This window comes from Chiloscyllium plagiosum, unplaced genomic scaffold (assembly GCF_037043375.1).
Source record: "Chiloscyllium plagiosum isolate Xiang-an unplaced genomic scaffold, Cpla_swu_hap1 HiC_scaffold_42, whole genome shotgun sequence".
NCBI lineage: Eukaryota > Metazoa > Chordata > Chondrichthyes > Orectolobiformes > Hemiscylliidae > Chiloscyllium > Chiloscyllium plagiosum.
In genome coordinates, this window is record NW_028270180.1 from 34,837,008 (window position 1) to 34,857,500 (window position 20,493).

The following is a 20,493-nucleotide window of genomic DNA, read 5'->3' on the forward strand; positions in this document are numbered from 1 at the left end:
AGGTGTTATATCTGAAGGCACATATACAAAATAATGTAAATGGGCTGTGGTGCCAATCGAAATTGGCAGATGTGATATAATGGGCATCATAGAGAATAAATATCCAAGGATATGTATTCTATTGAAAAGACAGACAGGTGAGCAGAGGAGGTGGGGTTGCTTTGTTAGTTTAAAAAAAACTTGAAATTAAATCAATAGCCGTAAACTAAGTAGGGTCAGATGATGTGGAATCTGTGTGGGTAGAGTTGAGGAATTGCAAAGTTCAAAAAAAAAATCGACAATGGGTGTTATGTCCAGTCCTCCAAACAGTCATCAGAATTTTGGGCATAAGATACACCGAGAGACAGAAAGGTAAGGCTACAGTGATCATAGCAGATTTCAATATGCAGGTGAACTGGGAGCATCAGGTTGGTAGTGGATCACAAGAAAAGGAATTTGCGAAATGTGCATAGGCACCAAAGACCTAGGTAGGAAAAGGGATGGAGATTTAAAGCAGAAGTTCACGAGCTAGGGTGGAAGATTAGAGCTAGAACAAAGAGTTATTATCTCTGGTTTGTTGCCTGTGCCTCGTGCTAGCGAGGTCAGTAAGCTTGCAGTATGGGTTGGTACCTGGGACTTCGATGTTGTGGCCATTTCAGAGACATGGATAGAGCAGGGACAGGAATGGTTGTTGCAGGTTCCAGGGTTTAGATGTTTCAGTAAGAACATGAAAAAGAGGGGAGAATGGCATTGTTAGTTAAGGACAGTATTACAGTGGCAGAAAGGATATTTTGAAGACTCATCTACTGAGGTTAGAAACAGAAAAAGGAGGTCACCCTGTTGGGAGCGTTCTATAGGCATCAGAATAGTTCCAGAGATGTCGGGAAAGGATAGCAAAGCTGATTCTGGATAGGAGCGAGAGTAACAGAGTAGCTATTATGGGGGCTTTAATTTTCCAAATGTTGACTGGAAGTATTATAATTAGAGTACTATAGATGGGTTAGTCTTTGTCCAATGTGTGCAGGAGGGTCTCCTGACACAGTATGTAGACAGGCCAACAAGGGGCGAGGCCATATTGGATTTAGTACTAGGTAATGAACCAGGCCAGGTGTTAGATTTGGAGGTAGATAAGCATTTTAGTGACCACAATTTGGTTATGTTTACTTTAGCGATGGAAAGAGATAAATATATAAATGGTAAATGAGACACAAAAGTGTACATTGGGCCACTGGAAAATGATGCTGGAGAAGTAGTAATGGGGAGCAAAGAAATGGCTAAGGAACTGAATAAGTACTTTGCATCTGTCTTCATGGTGGAAGACACAAATGATATCCCAAAAATTCAAAAGAGTGAGGGGGCAGAGATGAGTATGGTGGCCATCACCAAGGAGAAGGTGTTAGAAAAACTGAAAGGGTTGGAAGTGGACCATGTGTATACACGCTAGAATTCTAATGGAGAAAGCTGAAGAGATAGTAGAGGCTTTAGTAGTGATTTTTCAGGCATCACTGGAGTTGGGCAGGTTCTCAGAGGACTAGAAAATCGCTAATGTAAGGCAAAAGATGGGAAATTATCAGCCAATTCAAGAATGCCCTGTAACCCTTGATCTCTTTGATACCGAAGAATCTAATTATCTCTGAATTAAATATACTCAGTGACCTGGCCTCCACAGCCTGCTGTGCCAATGAATTCCATAGATTCACTACTGTTGAACTGAAGAAGATTCTCCTTATCTCTGTTTTAAAAGGTTTCCCTGTATTGTAATGCTGTACCCTGGGGTCCTAATCTCTCCTACCAATGGAAACATCTTCCCCGCATCATCTTTGTCCAGGCCGTTCAGTATTCTGTATGTTTCAATTTGATCCTCCCTCGACCTTCTAAACTCCATCGAGTACAGAGTCCTCAAACATTCCTTAAATGTTAAGCTTTTCGTTCCTGGGACCGTTCTCGTGAACCTCCTCTGAACATGCTCCAAGGCCAGTACAACTGCACAAAAATATTCAAAATGTGGTCTGACCAGAGCCATTTAGTGTTTAACCTAACCTGTCCATCTTCAGACTCTGACGAAGCCAGAACTCCTGGAGGAAACCCATGCAGTTGCCAGAAGGTGGAATTGAACCTGGGACCCTGGCACTGCGAGGCAGCAGTGCTAACCCCTGAGTCATCATGCTGCTTTAATTTAATTAAGGATATCTGGTCAGCATGGATGAGTAATACCGAAGGGTCTGTTTCTGTGCTGCACAATTCTGATTTTTGATCTTTACTAGTTCACAGATCATGGTTCCGCTTATGCCCAACAGCCTCCAAACTCTGCACCCTGTCATAATTTACTGACAAAGTACAATAAGAATGGAGCCTGTTGCCCTAATGAATTCCTTATTGCTGGCCACAGTAGTCACTTAAGGTCAGTTATTAATGACTGCCTAGAGTTTTAGGAGATATACATTTAACTCCTATTCATTTTTAAGCATTGGTGAACATTCATAGTTCAACTATCCTTGGTAGGCATAGCTCTCGCTAATATTTGAACAGACCATTCAAAATAATTGGTATGCAGCAGTAAAACGTAAGTAATGAGCATAGAATGAGCTCAAGTGGTGTGACAAGTTTGATCATTGGGACGCGAGTAAGCCATTCAGCCTCTCAAGCATGTCTTCCCATTCAATTAGATAATGGATCATAAAATCATATAATTTTACAGTACAGAATGTGGTCACTTGACCATTTGAGTCTGTACCAGCTGCCAAAAGAGCTATCCAGCTAGTGTCATTCTCCAGTTCTGTAAATTCATCTTTTGCAAATATATATCTAACTCTCTTTTGAAATGTCCTATGTAATCTGTTTCCACTCTTTCAGGCATCATATTCCAAATCCAAACAACTGAGTAAAGACATTTCTCCTCATTTCACTCCTGGCTGTCTTGCTGGCAGTCTTCAAATGGTGATCCCTAGTTACTGATAGACCAACTAGTGGAAACAAAATATCCTCCTTTATCTTGTCAAAATTTTTTATACTTCTGAGCACCTGAATAAGATCACCTTTTAACCTTCCCTGCTCCAAGTAACAAAAGCCCAATATCTCTAATCTTTCCTTTTATCTGAAATCCCTAATTTCCTGGTATCATTCCTGTACATCTCCTTTAACATCCTTCCTTAAATAAAGTTCCCAGAACTGAACACATTATTCCAAATCAGAAAGTGAGGACTGCAGATGCCGGAGATCAGAGTTGAAAAGTATGGTGCTAGAAATGCACAGCAGGTCAGGCAGCGTCTGAGGAGTAGGAGAATCAATGTTTTGGGCGTAAGTCCTCCTCCCTTCTTGATGAAGGGCTTATGCCCGATACGTCGATTCTCCTGCTTCTCGGATGCTGGCTGACCTGTTGTGCTTTTCCAGCGCCACACTTTTCGGTGACTAGAAATGTGGTCTGCTTTGTAGAAGTGTAGCACCACTTCCTTTCTTCTTTTCTATGCCTATATTTATAATCCAGAGGATGCTATAAGCTTTCTTAATTGTTTCAACTTGCCTGGCTGCCTTCAGAGAATCATGCATGTGAACCCCAAGGTCCCTCTGCTCCTGTGCTCCATTTGAAATAGTATCATTGAGCCTGTATTGCTGCTTCATGTTTGTTCGACCAAAATGCAATGGCTCACGTTTCTCTACATCGAAGTTAATCTGCCTGGTGTCCTGTCCATTTGGCCACCTTCTGAAATCACTTCACACCATCCTTAGATTAGATTAGGTTACTTACAGTGTGGAAACAGGCCCTTTGGCCCAACACCGCCCCGCCGAAGCGCAACCCACCCATGCCCCTACATTTACCCCTTACCTAACACTATGGGCAATTTAGCATGGCCAATTCACCTGACCTGCACATCTTTAGACTGTGGGAGGAAACCGGAGCACCCGGAGGAAACCCACGCAGACACGGGGAGAACGTGCAAACTCCACGCAGTCAGTCGCCTGAGGTAGGAATTGAACCCGGGTCTCTGGCGCTGCGAGGCAGCAGTGCTAACCACTGTGCCACCGTGCCGCCCACAAAGGAAATGCAACAGGAAACATGCGCTCGAGCCAGGTAGGACTCGAACCTACAATCTTCTGATCCGAAGTCAGACGCGTTATCCATTACGCCACTGGCCTAACTCACCTAGTTTAGCATCATCTGCGAATTTAGAGAGCTTGCCTTCAATATCCTTCTCCAAATCAGTTATATAAACCGGTTCCCAACACTGATCCCTGCGGAACACAACTTTCAACACTTATCCGATCTGCGACGTGCCCATCTGTACAGATGCTGTCAGACTTGCTGAGTTTTGCCAGTAATCTTGTTTCAGATCGCCAGCATCCACAATCTTAGTTTTATTTTACTGCACAGAGATTTAAATAGGCTGTGAGTGGGCAAACACTCAACAAATGGAATATAATTGTGTGAAACTGTGAACTTGTCCACTTGGCAGGGAGAATGGATTAGAATCAGTTTACTTAAGTGGGAGAGATTGCAGAATATAGAGATACAGAGGAGCATGGTAACTGAATCTCACAAAATTAGTGTGCAGATACTGAAAATGGAATGTTGACATTTATTGCTCAGTAAATGAAAAAGAACAGTTGTGCAGGGCATTTGTGTCTCCTTGTTAAAGAAAGGAGAAAATTGTATTAAAAGCCATTCAGAGATTAGATTCCCTATAGTGTGGAAACAGGCCCTTTGGCCCAACAAGTCCACACTGACCCTCTGACTAATGCACCTAACACTATGGGCAATTCAGCATACCCAATTCACCTAACCTGCACATCTTTGGACAGTGGGAGGAAACCGGAGCACTCAGAGGAAACCCACGCAGACACGGGGAGAATGTGCAAGCTCCACACAGACAGTTTCCCGAGGCTGGAATTGAACCTGGGACCCTGGTGCTGTGAGGCAGCAGTGCTAACCACTGAGTCACCGTGTTGTGATGATGCTGCCTTTTTAGCAATTTTTTCCTTGTTTTTCTTTGAGAGAGTCTCAAATGCCGAGTTATTGCTGTGATTATCTCTCCTTTTCACATGGATGAAGGCAACTCCAATTCCAGCAGTTTTGTTTTGTTCACCTTTTGTAAAGCCCCCAAAGTCACTTTTTAATCTAAAGGTGCTGAAAAGTTTGGGAAAGAGCCTAGTTTAAAAATGGTGGGGGAGTGGCCAGGTTTCCCAATTTGGGTATTTTCTAGTTTCTTCTGTTGTAGCAGTGAGAAGCTGCTGCAATCCCAAAAAAGGTTCCAAGCTTCAGCAGATGATTGTTGACTGGCTGCTTCTTCTGAAATCTCTCCTGCCTGTAAGAACCTGTGTTTGTGTTTGCCTTTTGACAAGGGGTGCACTTATAGGATGTTATGGGAATTGGAAATGCTCCTTTGTGTTGAGTTTTCAAATAGTTAAGTTATTCTAAATTCTGTTTTCTTTTGTTTGTGTTTCAACTGTAGTATTTAAATAAATTCTGTTTTGCTTCAAGCCGAGTGGTTTGACCAGCTGCATCACACCTGGAATATCCATTTAAGGTCCAGGGTCCCACCTCAAAATATTTTGAGGGCCTGGTCCATAACAAATTGGAGGCTCTTGTCAGGATTGATTCGATTGTTCCAATTTGGAATTAGGGTTGTTGGAATGAAAGATGGTGAGTGTATGATGTTAATGTCTTGTTCTGGGTGTTGAATTTGGTTGGTTTAAACACTGCTTGGGGTCATAATGACTTTTTCAGTCACTAAAAGTTTTCTGGGGGTGAAGAAGTTTAGATTTAGATTAGATTACTTAGTGTGGAAACAGGCCCTTCGGCCCAACAAATCCACACCGACCCGCCGAAGCGCAACCCACCCAGACCCATTCCCTTACATTTACCCCTTCACCTAACACTATGGGCAATTTAGCATGGCCAATTCACCTAACCTGCACATTTTTGGACTGTGGGAGGATACCCATGCAAACCCATGGGAGAATGTGCAAACTCAAAGCCCACCTCAGGTGACTGACTGTGTTATAAAAGGTGAACAAAGCAAAGCTGTTGGAGTTGCCTCCATCCACGAGATAATCACAGCAATAACTCAGCATTTAAATTTGCTGGAAACACCACCAGACTCTTTGGAAATGGCTAAATTCAATTGACAATGAAGCAGCTTGAGTTAGAGGCAAGAGAAAAAGAAATGAAACAGTTTGAATTATGACAAAAAGCAGTGAAAAGAGAAAAAGAACAAATTGCCCTAGCAGAGAAGTTTTGGGGGTGGGGGGGTTTGAGGAGGTGAAGAAACCCATCTTAAGTGCACATCATGTTGTGCCAGAAACCTACAGGCAACATTTCATGAATCAAAGGAGAGACCCTAGTCAAACATACATTGAGTTTGAAAGGACCAAAGTAATTTTGTTAGGTAGGCATTAACAGTAGATCAAACATATGATGCTCTTAGAAAGACTATTATTTTGGAGGAGTTCAAAAGTTCACTTCCTGAAGTAGTGAGAACTCTTGTGGACGAGCCGAGAGTTAAACTGCAAGGTTGGCAGCTGAAATGGCTGATGATTAGGAGTTGGTTTATAACTCAAAGTTTGGCTTCCAACATCAATTTCAATCCATCAAGGATATAAATTTGGGAAAAGAGAAATCCTCACATGATAGGGGGAATGTAGACCTCAGAAAAGCTCATAGAGATAACTTACCACAGATTAAAAAGGATACCTATGAAGAGGAAAGAAGTGAAAAAGCTCCAGCGTCTTCATTACAATAAAGTAGTCCACATTGAAATCACAGTGGTCGGTTAGAAAAAGCACTGAGAAGATGAATGTAGGAAAACAGGATAAACCAGTGAATTTTGTTTAAGTGGTAAAGGAGAGCACAGAGGAGGCTAAAATGCTGCACCAGAATGTACAACCTGGTCGGAGGTTGATTAAGGGAAAAGTGTCAGGTCGTCTTAAACCATTTACTTGCGAAAGTAAGGCTGACTTGCAGAGACCAGGAGCAGCAGGTCAATGGGTTACAGTATTAAGAGATACGGGATCATGTTAATCTTTGATGAAAGATGAGATATGTAATTCAGAAGGACTATTGCCAGTAGTAGTGCTAGTGTGTGGAGTTCATGGTGAGGCAACAAGTGCTCAATTATGTAGAGTGAGGTTAGTGTCCAGTGAAAAGTGGAGAAGTGGTGGTAGGGGTACAGGAAGAACTCTCTGCTCTGGAATACAATATAGCTGGGTCACAGGTAGGAATGCTGCCAACTGTGGTTGGAAAACTAGTGGAAAATCGGGAAGTATATGCTGGGATTTTTCCTGACTGTGGTAATGAGGTTACAAAGTCACCAGTTGAAACAGGAGGAGTTAAGAACAAAGAACAAAGAAAATTTACAGGCCCTTCAGCCCTCCAAACCTGAGCCGATCCAAATCCACTGTCTAAACCTGTTGCCCAACTCCTAAGCATCTGTATCCCTCTGCTCTCCACCTTCTCCTGCATCTGCCCAGATGCATCCTAAATGAATCTGCAGTGCTTACCTTTACCACCTCTGCTGGCAACATGTTCCAGGCATGTGTAAAGCACGTGCCACGTGTGTCCCCCTTAAACATTTCATCTCTCACCTTGAGAGTGTGACCTCATTAGTGAATCCTTCATCCTGGGGGAAAAAAGCTCATCTCTATCTACCCTGTCTATACCCTTCATGATTTTGTATACTGCAATCTGGTCCCCCCCACCAATTTCCTTTTTTCTAATGAAAACAAACCCAACCTACTCAAACTCTCTTCTAGCACCTTCTATACCAGGCAATATCCTCGTAAACCTTCTCTGCACCCGCTCCAAAGCGTCCACATCCTTTTGGTAATGTGGCGACCAGAACTGTACACAGTATTCTAAATGCGGCCGAACCAAAGTCTTGTACAATTTTAACATGACCTGCCAGTTCTTATACTCAATACCTCATCCAGTGAAGGCAGGCATACTATATGCCTTCTTGACCACTCTCCACCTGTGCTGCAACCTTCAGGGTACAACGGACCTGAACTCCCAGATTTGTCTGCTCATCAATGCTTCCCAAGACTCTTCTGCTCATTGTATAATTCGGTCTAGAACTACACTTGCCTAAATACATCACCTCACATTTGCCTGGATTGAACTCCATCTGCTACTTCTCCACCCAACTCTCCAGTGCATTTATATTCTCCTGTATTCTTTGACAATCCCCTATGCTTTCTGCTACTCCACCAGTCTTTGTGTCATCTGCAAACTTGCTGATCATACCAACAGTTCCCTCTTCCAGATCATTTATGTATATCACAAACAACAGTGGCCCCAGCACTGATCCCTGTGGAACACCACTGGTCACCTTTCTCCATTTCAAGAAACTCCCTTCAACTATTACTCTGTCTCCTGTTATCCAACCAGTTCTTCTTCCACCTCGCTAGAACACCCTGCACACCATGTGACTTCACTTTCTCTATTAGTTTACCATGGGGAACCTTATCAAATGCCTTACTAAAGTCCATTTATATGACAGCTGCAGCCCTTCTTTCAACTATCAACTTAGTCACTTCCTCAAAGAACTCTATTAAGTTGGAATGGCATGATCTCCCCTGCACAAAACCATGTTGCCTATCACTGACAAGCCCATTCTTTTCTGAATATAAATAGATTTTATCCCTCAGTACCTTCTCCAGCAACTTTCCCACTACTGACGTCAGGATAATTGGTCTGTAGTTAACTGAAATACCACTACTATCCTCCTTGTACATGGGGACAACATGAGCAACCCTTCAGTCCTCCGGCACCTCACCTGTGTTTAAGGATCAACAAAGATATGTCAGTGCTCCAGCCTATTTCCTCTCTCGCCTCCCTCAGCAACCTGGGCTAGATCCCATCCGGTCCTGGGGATTTGTCCCCCTGAATAACCTCTAGCCTACACAACACATCTTCCCTGCTTATGTTAATGTGATCCAGAGTGATCAAACCTCTATCTCTAATCTTAGCATTCATTATGTCCCTCTCCTCAGTGAACACTGATGCAAAGTAATCATTCAGAATCTCACCCATACTCTCAGGTTCGACACACAGCCTTCCTTCATTATCCTTTAGGAGACGAATCATGCCTTTCCTACCCTTTGCTTTCAACAGGACATGCCTATCCTGCACTATCTTTGAAAGCCTCCCACATCTCAAATGTGGACTTGCCTTCAAATAGCTGTGTCCAATCCACATTTCCCAGCTCCTGCCTAATTTTGATATAATTGGCCTTGACCCAGTTTAGTACACTTCCCTTAGGACCACTGTTATCTTTGTCTATGAATATTCTAAAACGTACAGAATTGTTCCCAAAGAAATCCCCCACCGCAACTTCTACCACCTGGCCTGGCTGATGACCCGATGCCAGGTCCAATATGGCTCCTTCCCTCAGACTATTGACATACTGCTGTAAAAAACTTTCCAGGACACTTCTTACAAATTATGCCCCATCCAGACCTCTGTCACTAAGTGTATCCCAGTCAATGTTGGGTAAATTAAAATCTCCCATCACCACTACCCTGTCGCCTCTACATTTTTTCCGTAATCTGTTTACCTATTTGTTCTTCTACCTCACAGGTGGCACGGTGGCTCAGTGGTATGGGCGGCATGGTGGCTCAGTGGTTAGCACTGCTGCCTCACAGCGCCAGGGACCCAGGTTCAATCCCTGCCTTGGGTAATTGTCTGTGTGGAGTTTGCATATTCTCCCCATATCTGCGTGGGTTTCCTCCCATAGTCCAAAGATGTGCCGGTCAGGTGAATTGGCCATGCTAAATTGCCCATAGTGTTAGGTGCATTAGTCAGGGGGTAATAGAGGGTAGGGTAATGGATGTGGGTGGGTTACTCTTCGGAGGGTTCGGTATGGACTTGTTGGGCTGAAGGGCCTGTTTCCATACTGTAGGGAATCTAATCTAATCTACTCTCACTCGCTGTTAAGAGGCCTGTAGTACAGCCCAACAATGTAACTGCACCCTTCTTATTTCTCAGCCCTTCTTATTACTCAAACAGGGGAATATATTACGGGGAACAAAGAAATGGCAGAAGAATTGAATTGTTACTTCAGATCTGAGTTCACTGGGGAAGACACAAGCAATCTCCCTGAAGTAACAGTGGCTGAAGGACCTGCACTTAAGGGAATTTATATTTGCCAGGAATTGGTGTTGGAGAGACTGTTAGGTCTGAAGGTTGATAAGGCCCCGGGGCCTGATGGTCTACATCCCAGGGTACTGAAGGAGGTGGCTCGAGAAATCGTGGATGCATTGGTGATTATTTTCCAGAGTTCGATAGATTCGGGATCAGTTCCTGCAGATTGGAGGGTGGCTAATGTAGTACCACTTTTTAAGAAAGGTGGGAGAGTGAAAGCATGAAATTATAGACCAGTTAGTCTGACCTCAGTGGTGGGAAAGATGCTGGTGTCTATTATAAAGGATGAAATTACGACACATCTGGATAGTAGTAACAGGATAGGTCAGAGTCAGCGTGGATTTATGAAGGGGAAATCATGCTTGACTAATCTTCTGGAATTTTTTGAGGATGTAACTCTGAAGATGGATGAGGGAGATCCAGTAGATGTAGTGTACCTGGACTTTCAGAGAGCTTTTGATAAAGTCCCACATAGGAGGTTAGCGAGCAAAATTAGGGCGCATGGTATTGGGGGCAAAGTACTAACTTAGTTGGCTGATAGGAAAGAAAGAGTAATGATAAACGGCTCCATTTCGGAATGGCAGGCAGTGACCAGTGGGGTACCGCAGGGATCAGTGCTGGGACTGCAGCTTTTTACAATATATATTAATGATGGTATTAGTAATAACACGAGCAAATTTGCTGACGATACTATGCTGGGTGGCAGGGTGAAATGTTAGGAGATTACAGGGTGACATGGACAGGTTAGGTGAGTGGTCAGATGCATGGCAGGTGCAGTTTAATGTGGATAAAGGTATGGTTATCCACTTTAGTGCAAGAACAGAAAGGCAGATTACTACCTAAATGGAATCAATTTAGGTAAAGGGGCAGTACAAAGAGATCTTGTACACGAGTAAGCTTGCAGGTACAGCAGGTAGTGAAGGCGGCTAATAGCATGCTGGCCTTCATAACAAGAGGGATTGAGTTTAGAAGCAAAGAGGTTCTTCTGCAGCTGTACAGGGCCCTGGTGAGACCACACCTGGAGTACTGTGTGCAGTTCTGGTCTCCAAATTTGAGGAAAGACATTCTGGCTATTGACGGAGTGCAGCGTAGGTTCATGAGGTCAATTCCTGGAATGGCGGGACTACCTTACACTGAAAGACTGGAGTGACTGGGCTTGTATACCCTTGAGTTTAGAAGATTGAGAGGGGATCTGATTGAGACATAAGATTATTAAAGGATTGGACACTCTGGAGGCAGGAAACATGTTTCCGCTGATGGGTAAGTCCCGAACCAGAGAACATAGCTTAAAAATACGGGGTAGGCCATTTAGGAGATGAGGAGAAGCGTCTTCACCCAGAGAGTGGTGGGTGTGTGGAATGCTCTGCCCCAGAGGGCAGTGGAGGTACAGTCTCTGGATTCATTTAAGAAAGAGTTGGATAGAATTCTCAAGGATAGTGGAATCAAGGGTTATGGAGATAAGGCAGGAACAGAATACTGATTCAGGATGATCAGCCATGATCATATTGAATGGTGGTGCAGGCTTGAAGGGCAGAATGGCCTACTCTTGCACCTATTGTCTATTGTCCTCCTTTAGCACAGTAGTGATATCATCCCTGACCAGCAATGCAATTCCTCCCACCCTTTTACTTCCTTCTCTGTCCTGTCTGAAGTGTCTATATCCTGGAACATTTAGTTGCCAATCATGCTCTTCCTTCAACTAAGTCTCTGTGATTGCAATAGCGTCATACTCCCAGGCACCAATCCAGTCCCCAAGTTCATCTATACTCCTTGCATTAAAGTATATGCACTTCAGGCCACCAGTTCTTTTCCGTTCATCTGTTCTCTGCCTACTCTTCACCTTATTAATGTTATCTTCATGATTCTTACAGTCTTCAGTTTCCAACTTGCTGTCTACTTGTCTTCTGTTCTGGTTCCCAGCCCTCTGCCACATTAGTTTAATATCTCCCCACAGCGGTAGCAAAAACTTCCCCCAAGGACATTAGTTCCAGTCTGGTTCAGATGTCGACCGTCCAATATGTAATAGTCCCACCTTCCCCGAATCGGTCCCAATGTCCAACAAATCTGAACCCCTCCCTCCTACACCATCCCTCAAGCCACATGGTCACCCCAGCTATTTTCTCACTTCTAAGCTGGCTAGCACGTGGCACTGGCAGTAATCCCGAGATCACTACCTTTTGAGGTCCTCCTTTTTTAACTTCTCTCCTAGCTCCTGAATTTTTCTTTCAAGACCTCATCTCGCATTTACTTATATCATTGGTGTCTATACGCACCAAGCCAACTGCCTGTTCGCCCTCCCCTTTTAGAATGTTCTGCAGCCGATGGGTGACATCCCTGACCCGACCACCTGAGAGGCAACATACATCCAGGAGTCATATTTTCGGCCACAGAACCTCCTATCTACTCCCCTTACAATAGAATCCCCTATGACTGTGGCCCTACAAATCTTTTTCCCGCCCTTCTGAACAGCAGTGCCCGTCACAGTGCCATGATCTTGACAACTGCTGCCCTCCCCTGGTGAGCCATCTCCCCTAACAGTATCCAAAACGGTATACCTGTTTTGGAGGGAGATGACTGCAGGAGACAACTGCGCTGCCTCCCTACTCTTTTTCTGCCTTTTGGTCACCCATTCACTATCTCCCTCAGCAATTCTAAGCTGTGGTGTGATCAGTTCACTGAACATGCTATCCACAACTTCCTCAGCATCGCAGATGCTCCACAGTGAGTCCATCCGCAGCTCCAGAGCCGTCATGTGGTCAAACAACAGCTGCAGCTGGGCACACTTCTTGCAAGTGGTAACAGTCAGGAACATCAGCCATGTTCCTGAGCTCTGGATTAGAGTGGTGCTGGAAAAGCACAGCAGGTCAGGCAGCATCTGAGGAGCAGGAAAAATCGATGTTTCTGGCAAAAGCCCTTCTATTCCTAATGAAGGGCTTTTGCCCGAAACGTTTCCAGCATCTGCAGTCCTTATTTTTACCTATTTCCTGAGCTCCCACATCAAGCAAGAGGCACATGCCAGTGGTCTAAGGTCCATTCCCATTGTAACCTTAGCTTTATATCAACTAACTAAAACCAAACAATGCACTTAAATGTATGAAAGAAAAAGATAAAATAAAAGCCTCACCTTACAGAGCCTTTTTGTTCTGGTTAGAGGAGGGGGGCGCGGGAGGGAGATACTACACGTGTAGTATCTCAGGTTTAGTCACTGCCTAAATATATACTAAGTCCTTACCTTCCCGGCACCCTCCTGATCTCCACGTCATCTCCACCCTTGTCTCCTGCTGCTCCTGGATAGGAAAAAAAATGTTGAAGCAGGATAATCAGAGACCACGTTTGATTGATCGGCTGAGACAAAACAGGAACAGGAAGTAGACAAGAAATCAAAAACTCGCAATTTTGCTAACTGAGAAAGTGTTAGTGTTACTTCCAGTGATCAATGAACCTTTAAAAGCAAGGTTTAGTGGTCCTTATCTAATAGAAAGGAGATTGAGTGAGGTGAACTATTTGGGAAGGACTCCAGACAGAGAGAAATCTGTGTGTGTCATTTGAACATGCTAAAAAGATATTTAGATAGGGAAGAAAAGCAGAAGGAGAATGTGTTACTGGTTGCAACACTGGGTGAAGAACCAAGTTCAGAGGATTCTGAATTGGACATTTCTCAAATTAAATTGGACAATGAGGAAGTCATCAAAAGTTGGACTAAGTTATTGAGTTACCTTAGGAAAATCGAAATGACTTGAAAGAGTTATTGCTATCACGTGGGGAGATACGAGGGAATAAGCTAGTTGCCATACTGGAAGAAGGATGTGCAGCCTTGGAGAGAATGCAAAACAGCTTTACCAGGATATTGCCTGAATTGGAGTGTATTAGCTTGCTATAGTGTCAGAGGCTGAGGATGACCTGAAAGAAGTACATAAAATTGAGAGGTACGGATAGGATAGATGGTCAGAGTCTTTTTCCCAGGGTGGAAATGTAAAATTCTAGGGGGCTTGGTTTACTGTGAGAGGGGGAATGTTTAAGTAAGATGTGCAAGGAAGGTTTACTTACACAGAGGGTGGTAGGTGCTTGACATGCATTACCAGTGGGAGTGATAGAAGCAGATACTTTGGACAGATGTGTGAACAGGCAAGAAATAGAGGAATATGGACCATGTGCAGGTAGATGGGATTAGTTTAGAAGGCATCCTGGTCAACACAGCCATGATGAGCCGAAGCACTGTTCCTGTGCTGTATTGTTCTGTGGTCAATTTATGGGAGGTAGTTAAAAATCAGATATCCATGATTTTATTAAATGACAGAGCAGGTTCAAAAGACCAAATGGCCTATTCCTGTTTCTAATTCTTTGTAACCTATTTACTTGAGTTTGAAGATCATTTGTGGGCTGTGAGCATCACTGGCTAAGTCAGCATTTATTGCTTATCTGTAGTTCCCCTTGAGAAGGTGGTAGTGAGCTGCATTCCTTAATCACTTCAGTCTTCAGGGTATAAGTACATCCACATTGCTGTTTAGGAGGGATTCCAGGACATGAATGACAATGAAGGATGGCTTGGAGAGGTACTTGCTTGGCACTGTGGATTGTAGACATACATTTGGAGAGCCTGGGTGAGTTATTGCAATGCATCATAGAGATGTACAGCACGAAAACGGACCCTTTGGTCCAACTCGTCCATGCCGACCAGATATCCCAACTCAATCTAGTCCCACCTACCAGCACGCGGCCCATATCCCTCCAAACCCTTCCTATTCGTATATCCATCCAGATACCTTTTAAATGTTGCAATCATTCTAGCCTCCACCACTTCCTCTGGCAGCTCATTCCATACACTTACCACCCTCTGCGTGAAAAAGTTGCCCCTTAGGTCTCTTTCATATCTTTCCCTTCTCACCCTAAACCTATGCCCTCTAGTCTGGACTCCCCCACCCCAGGGAAGAGACTTTGTCTATTTATCCTATCCATGCCCCTCATGATTTTATAAACCCCTATAAGATCACTCCTTAGCCTCCAATGCTCCAGGGAAAACAGCCCTAGCCTTCAACCCTGGCAACATCCTTGTAAATCTTTTTTGAACCCTTTCAAATTTCACAACATCCTTCTGATAGGAAGGAGACCAGAATTGCACACACTATTCCAACAGTGGCCTAGCCAATGTCCTGTACAGCCACAATATGACCTCCCAACACGTGCTGATGGTATGCATGTGTGATTCAGGGACTAAATATGAAAGATGGTGAATTTGATGGGTGCTAGTCATGCAGACTGTTTTGTCCTGTTTGGTGTCAAATTTCTTTAGTGTTGTCGGAGCTGCAGCCATCCAGGCAAGTGGAGACTGTTCCATCACAGTCCTGATTTGTGCCTTATAGCTAATAGTCGAGTACTGGGAAATCAAGCAGTGAATTACTCACTTCTGATCTGCATTGGTAGCTATCATGTTTATTTGGTTATTGCAGTTCACCTTCTGCTCAATGCTAAACCTTCCATGTTGTTAGTAGGGGATTTTAGCAATGGTAATGCCACTTAATGGGTAGTGGTGACATTGGCTCTTGTTTGTGATTGTCAATGCCTGGCATTTGTGTGGTGTGATTGAAACTTGCTTCTTTAGCCCAAGACTGGCATTAAAACTTCATGACTGGATGATGCTACATGTGAACATGAGTGGTTTCAGTGTTTAAAGAGTAGCAAATGGTGCCAAACATCATGTGACCATCAGTGAACATCCCCACTTCTGACATTATGGTGGGAAAGTTATCAATAAAGTAGCTGAAAATGATTCGGTTTGGACATTACTCTGAGAAATTCTTAGAGATTAATCAACTTGATTCCAGAAGATCACTAACAACCACAGCCTTCTTTCTTTGCACGAAGTATGGCTCTAGCTAATTGAAAATCCTCCCTCGAGTTCCAGTTTTGAGAGTGCTCCTTGATGCCATATGCTATATTCATGTACAGAGTGATCATCCTTGCCTCATCTCTGGAGTTCAGCACTTTTGTCCATGTTTGGACAAAGGCTGTAAATAAGAGTTTTTGGAAATTAAAGTAAGAATCTGACTTTATTATACATATCAATTTATGTTTTTATGTGGCATAAAAAGTTATTTAAATGACTTTATCCCCCCCTGCCCCCGTACTTTTGAATGAAACTTTTGCATAATATATTAAACATTATTGTGTGGATGTAAAATAAAAACACACCTAATTTTTTTTGGAGAAGACCAGGGAGTCCACCCCTTAAATCAGCACTGCACAAACTTCAGCACTGATGTTGGAAACACTCCAGTTTAGGCAGCATCTGCAAAAGTAAAAGAAATAGATATGTTAATTCAAATATTTACTCTGTTTCTTTCTACAAATGCATCATCATTTTCCCTAAAATTATACATATAACAAATTTTCAATTCAGTTTGCCGCAGTATTAAAAGCTTCCCTCATTTTAATTTCAGTTTTTCGAAATAAAGAATTAATTGGATTTCAGATAAATAAAAAAGACATATTAGCATCACTTTTTAAAAAAGTTTTAAGTACACAGTGTGAGCAAAAAAAAACTCTTATTCCTCACTTTATTCTATCAAATCTGCTCTCGTTCCCTATGCATTGTCAAAGGTAAGTGCTGATATCTGTATTTCCTATTGTTGTTAAGATGCTATTTTCTGGCTTCAAAAGGCTTTCTTATTTTGCTACTGTTGCTCTTTAATGTTTTATTTGAGAGAAATTCTTCAGAAGCATTCTAGCCATAGGATGTATGCAGTTTTGTGACATTTGGATGAACTTTACCCAGGATGAACTTTAACCACAGCCATGACTGAATTCATCATAAAGTGCAGTCAAGCAAAGAATGGATTTATTATTTCAATCCTTGAAAGAGTACGTGCATCATCTATTGTTCAAACCTTTTTTCGAACTTGCACTGCATAATGTAGTGCTATGTAAGATGAATGTTCTGAGATCTCATTCTGTGGTGCGCAGGCAGTTGAATGCTGTCCTGGTTTAAAGCATTTCATGCCTATAAAAAGCTGAACACATCACTTTTGAAAGAAGAGAATTAAAGCTTCATGACTAAGCAAAGTAAATTATGATTTAAAAAAATACAGTGAGTTCTGCTTTAGTTTGGTATTGTATGGCCTAGTCAGAAATTCAACCCAGACAAAGCACCATGTACCAGGCATTCAGCCAGTTACTTACTGTCACTGATGTTTGCTAATATTTGTATAATGTATTTTCATGCCTAATGCACAAGTAGTTGCCCATTTTTAAAAGAAGCCTCTTGTGATAATAATTCAGTCTCTTGCGTTAGAAATTATAACTGATCCATATTCACAGCTGCTCATTCTCATCTTTTCTGTTAACTGAGTCTTATCATGACCTTCAAGTCTATCTGGTCAGACCACTTTCTGCTTTCCCTTACCATTGGATTGTTGAAGCTGCTGCTGCTGCTTTTTCCTTGTTTCCTCTTTAACACCCAAGCCAAAAGTCACCAGAGCACTGTTGACCTACCAAGCAGTTCCCTGCCTCTTAAATTCCCTATTCCCAACAATGCAAACTTCTTGCCCACTTCATAGCCTCTTCACTACCTACACTAGAAAAATGTAAAGCCAAATCCTGCAAATTAACATAGCCATAGGCATAAGCATTCAGGATTACATCATTCTCCTAAAAAGGGCTTACTATTCCAGAATAATTCTAGAGTTCAAAAATGACTTTATAGCTCCATTCTTTTCTCCACCTCCTTAATCCTAGCTTCACACTTGGACATGAGAAGCTTGTGAATTTCTTTGCCTTTGAGATGACCATACAGCTACAACTCCTCCTTTACCAGACCTAGAATCATAGACCTCCCTACAGTGTGGAAAGAGACTGTTTGTTTGTTTGGTCCTGTCAAGTCTAGATTTACCCTCCTGAGGAGCATCACACCCAGATCCAGCCACCCACTCTATTCCTGTAAACCCACATTGAACAGTGAGAGGAACCTGGAGCATCTGACTAACTTTGCAGACCCTGAGAGAATGTCAAACTTCACACAGACAGTCACCTAAGGTTGGAATCAAACCTGGGTCCTGATGTTGAGGCAGCAGCATTGTGCAACCTCCACAGAGTAACTCAAGCCCTACTAACCATGTTTCACTTTGCCATTTTTTTTCCCCCTATTTATCAACCTTTTGAAAACCCTGGTGGATTCTCTAAAACCCCTAATACCTTATTGCTTAAATACCACTTATGGTCTCTATTGCAATTGGCATGATGAAAGTTCCCTTTCCTGAGGGACTGTCACCCTACCATTCAAAATTGCATTGTCTTTTTCCATCACCAAAAATGCACTGGATTTTTGAAAAAACATATTGCTCATTGACCCCAACCCCAACAACTTATCGCTTCAAGCCCGCCATTCTGACTTCAAATCATTTGAAGGCATTCCTTTGGCTTAAGTAATAAATGTTTGTGATTGAATTATCCCTTTTCACAGTTTTCCTGTTGGGTGAAGTTGCTATAGTCTGACCGGACTATACGGCTGCTTTCTCATTGAAAAGAGGATTGTCATGACTAATGTTTTTTTTCCCCTGCCTTATTAAGAACGTATCAGAATAACTGCTTGAATAACATGAGAACTGCAGAATAACATGAGAAGGCCTGCTCCACCATTCAATAATATCATGGTTGATCTGGTAGTGGCTTTATTTCCACATGCTATTTGCAACCCTCAGCCCTCAAATCCTTTGGTCAAAAATCTATCTAGCACAGTCTTATCAACCCTCTGACAGAAAAGGATACTCATCATCTCCATCTCAAAACGAAGTCAAAAGTCACACAACACCAGGTTTATTTGAAATCACTGCTCCTTCAATAGGTGATGTAAAAAGCAGAGAAGTTATTCTTCTGCACTGCGTAATCTTGCATGTTTCAATAAGATCGAATCTCATTCTCCAAAATTCCAATGGGTATAGATCTAACCTATTCAACCTTTCTTCAGAGGATGACCCATTCGTCCCAGGAATGAATCGTGTGAAGATTCTCTGAACTGTCTTTAAGTAGTTATTACCAATTATTCAGCTTTCTGACAGTGCTCTTTTAATTCCATTCCTATCCAGTGGATGCAGCCAGTATATTACCGTTCCATTTGTCTTAGGGGTCTGTCAATATCATATGCTTGGAGTATCTTATTCTCTCCATCTCACTTCATGTCCCTTAATGGCAAAATGACTGTAGTGTTTGGCTTATTAGTAGGTAGTAGCTCATTTTCTCAGGCATTCAGTTTTGATTTTGTCGTGGCTTCTTCTGCCACTGAAAATTAAGCCTCTTAAGCAATTATTCTAAATAAGATTTATCACATCCACAAGATACCCCAAAGCACTTTGCATCAATATTATCCTTTTAAGGGATGTCACTGTTATACATAGTTTTAATCAACATACTGAGATGTTATAACTCACCTCTAGAGCAAGTAGGACTTGAATTGGCCTTAAAGGTTGGGGTCCAAGAGCCATAAGTCAGTATTATATGATTAACTGTCTGATCAGCACGAATTGGGTGAATGATGTGATGGACGTTCCAGCCAATATTTTCCATTTAGCTAAGAAAATGCCAAACTTTTCTTGGCACCATTTATTATCTGCTTGAACAACTAGTTTATCATCTATCCTGAAATATGTCATCCTCTATAATGCAGCATTCCTAAAATTCTTAAGTGCCAGCATGTGTTATATATTCAAAGGCTTGAGAGGGGTTTGAACCTGTTTCAATATTTTTACTAAGGCAAGAATGATTTGAGGTCCATGAATGATTGCCAGTATCTTGCAATTGACTGTAAAATTAATTATTGTTTGAATGGAATTCAATCTAGCAAATCTCCTTCAAAGTTCAGAGTGTATAAAGTGAAACTAAAAGTCTAATTAATTGTAGGGACAAGCCTTGTAGAATTGCACGAATAACAGGCTTTTAGTCAACATTTTTGGGTCGGAACTGAACTAAACAACTTTGTTAATTTTGGAACCAAAGCTTTTTTCACCAGCTACATGGCATGAGAATGATCAAATGATCCACCTTTGCTTCAATGAATGTAGTTCCAATAATGTCAAGGAACTGAAGTGCTAAACTTTTGCTCCTTTAAATCGATCTTTCTGGTGAAGCTTTTGCATCTAATATTTCCTTCCAGTGCACAGTGAAAACTTTTATTTACCTGTATTCCTCAGAAGTGTTAAAGATGGTACAAATGTGAATTATTGGGCTGAGAGTTTATTATCTAACTTGGGAATTCCACTTGAATTGTTCAAGATGTATTTGTTACTGGCAAGGCAAGCATATATTCCTCCCTGTTCAAAAGGAAAGTTTCAATGCCAGCTCTAATGGGTAGAAATATTGTGATATGATGTAAGTGTTTAGAGCATAGGAAA

General features: G+C 42.3%; 1 protein-coding gene and 1 non-coding gene across 5 annotated transcripts in view; one reads left to right on the top strand and one right to left on the bottom strand.

Moving 5' to 3' along the window:
- usp3 (ubiquitin specific peptidase 3) overlaps positions 1–20,493 on the top strand; it is a 212,697-nt gene that overhangs the window by 67,156 nt on the left and 125,048 nt on the right. The window lies entirely within an intron of this gene.
- trnar-ucg (transfer RNA arginine (anticodon UCG)) lies at positions 4,041–4,113 on the bottom strand. The gene has a single exon. It is a non-coding gene; the product is annotated as a tRNA-Arg (tRNA).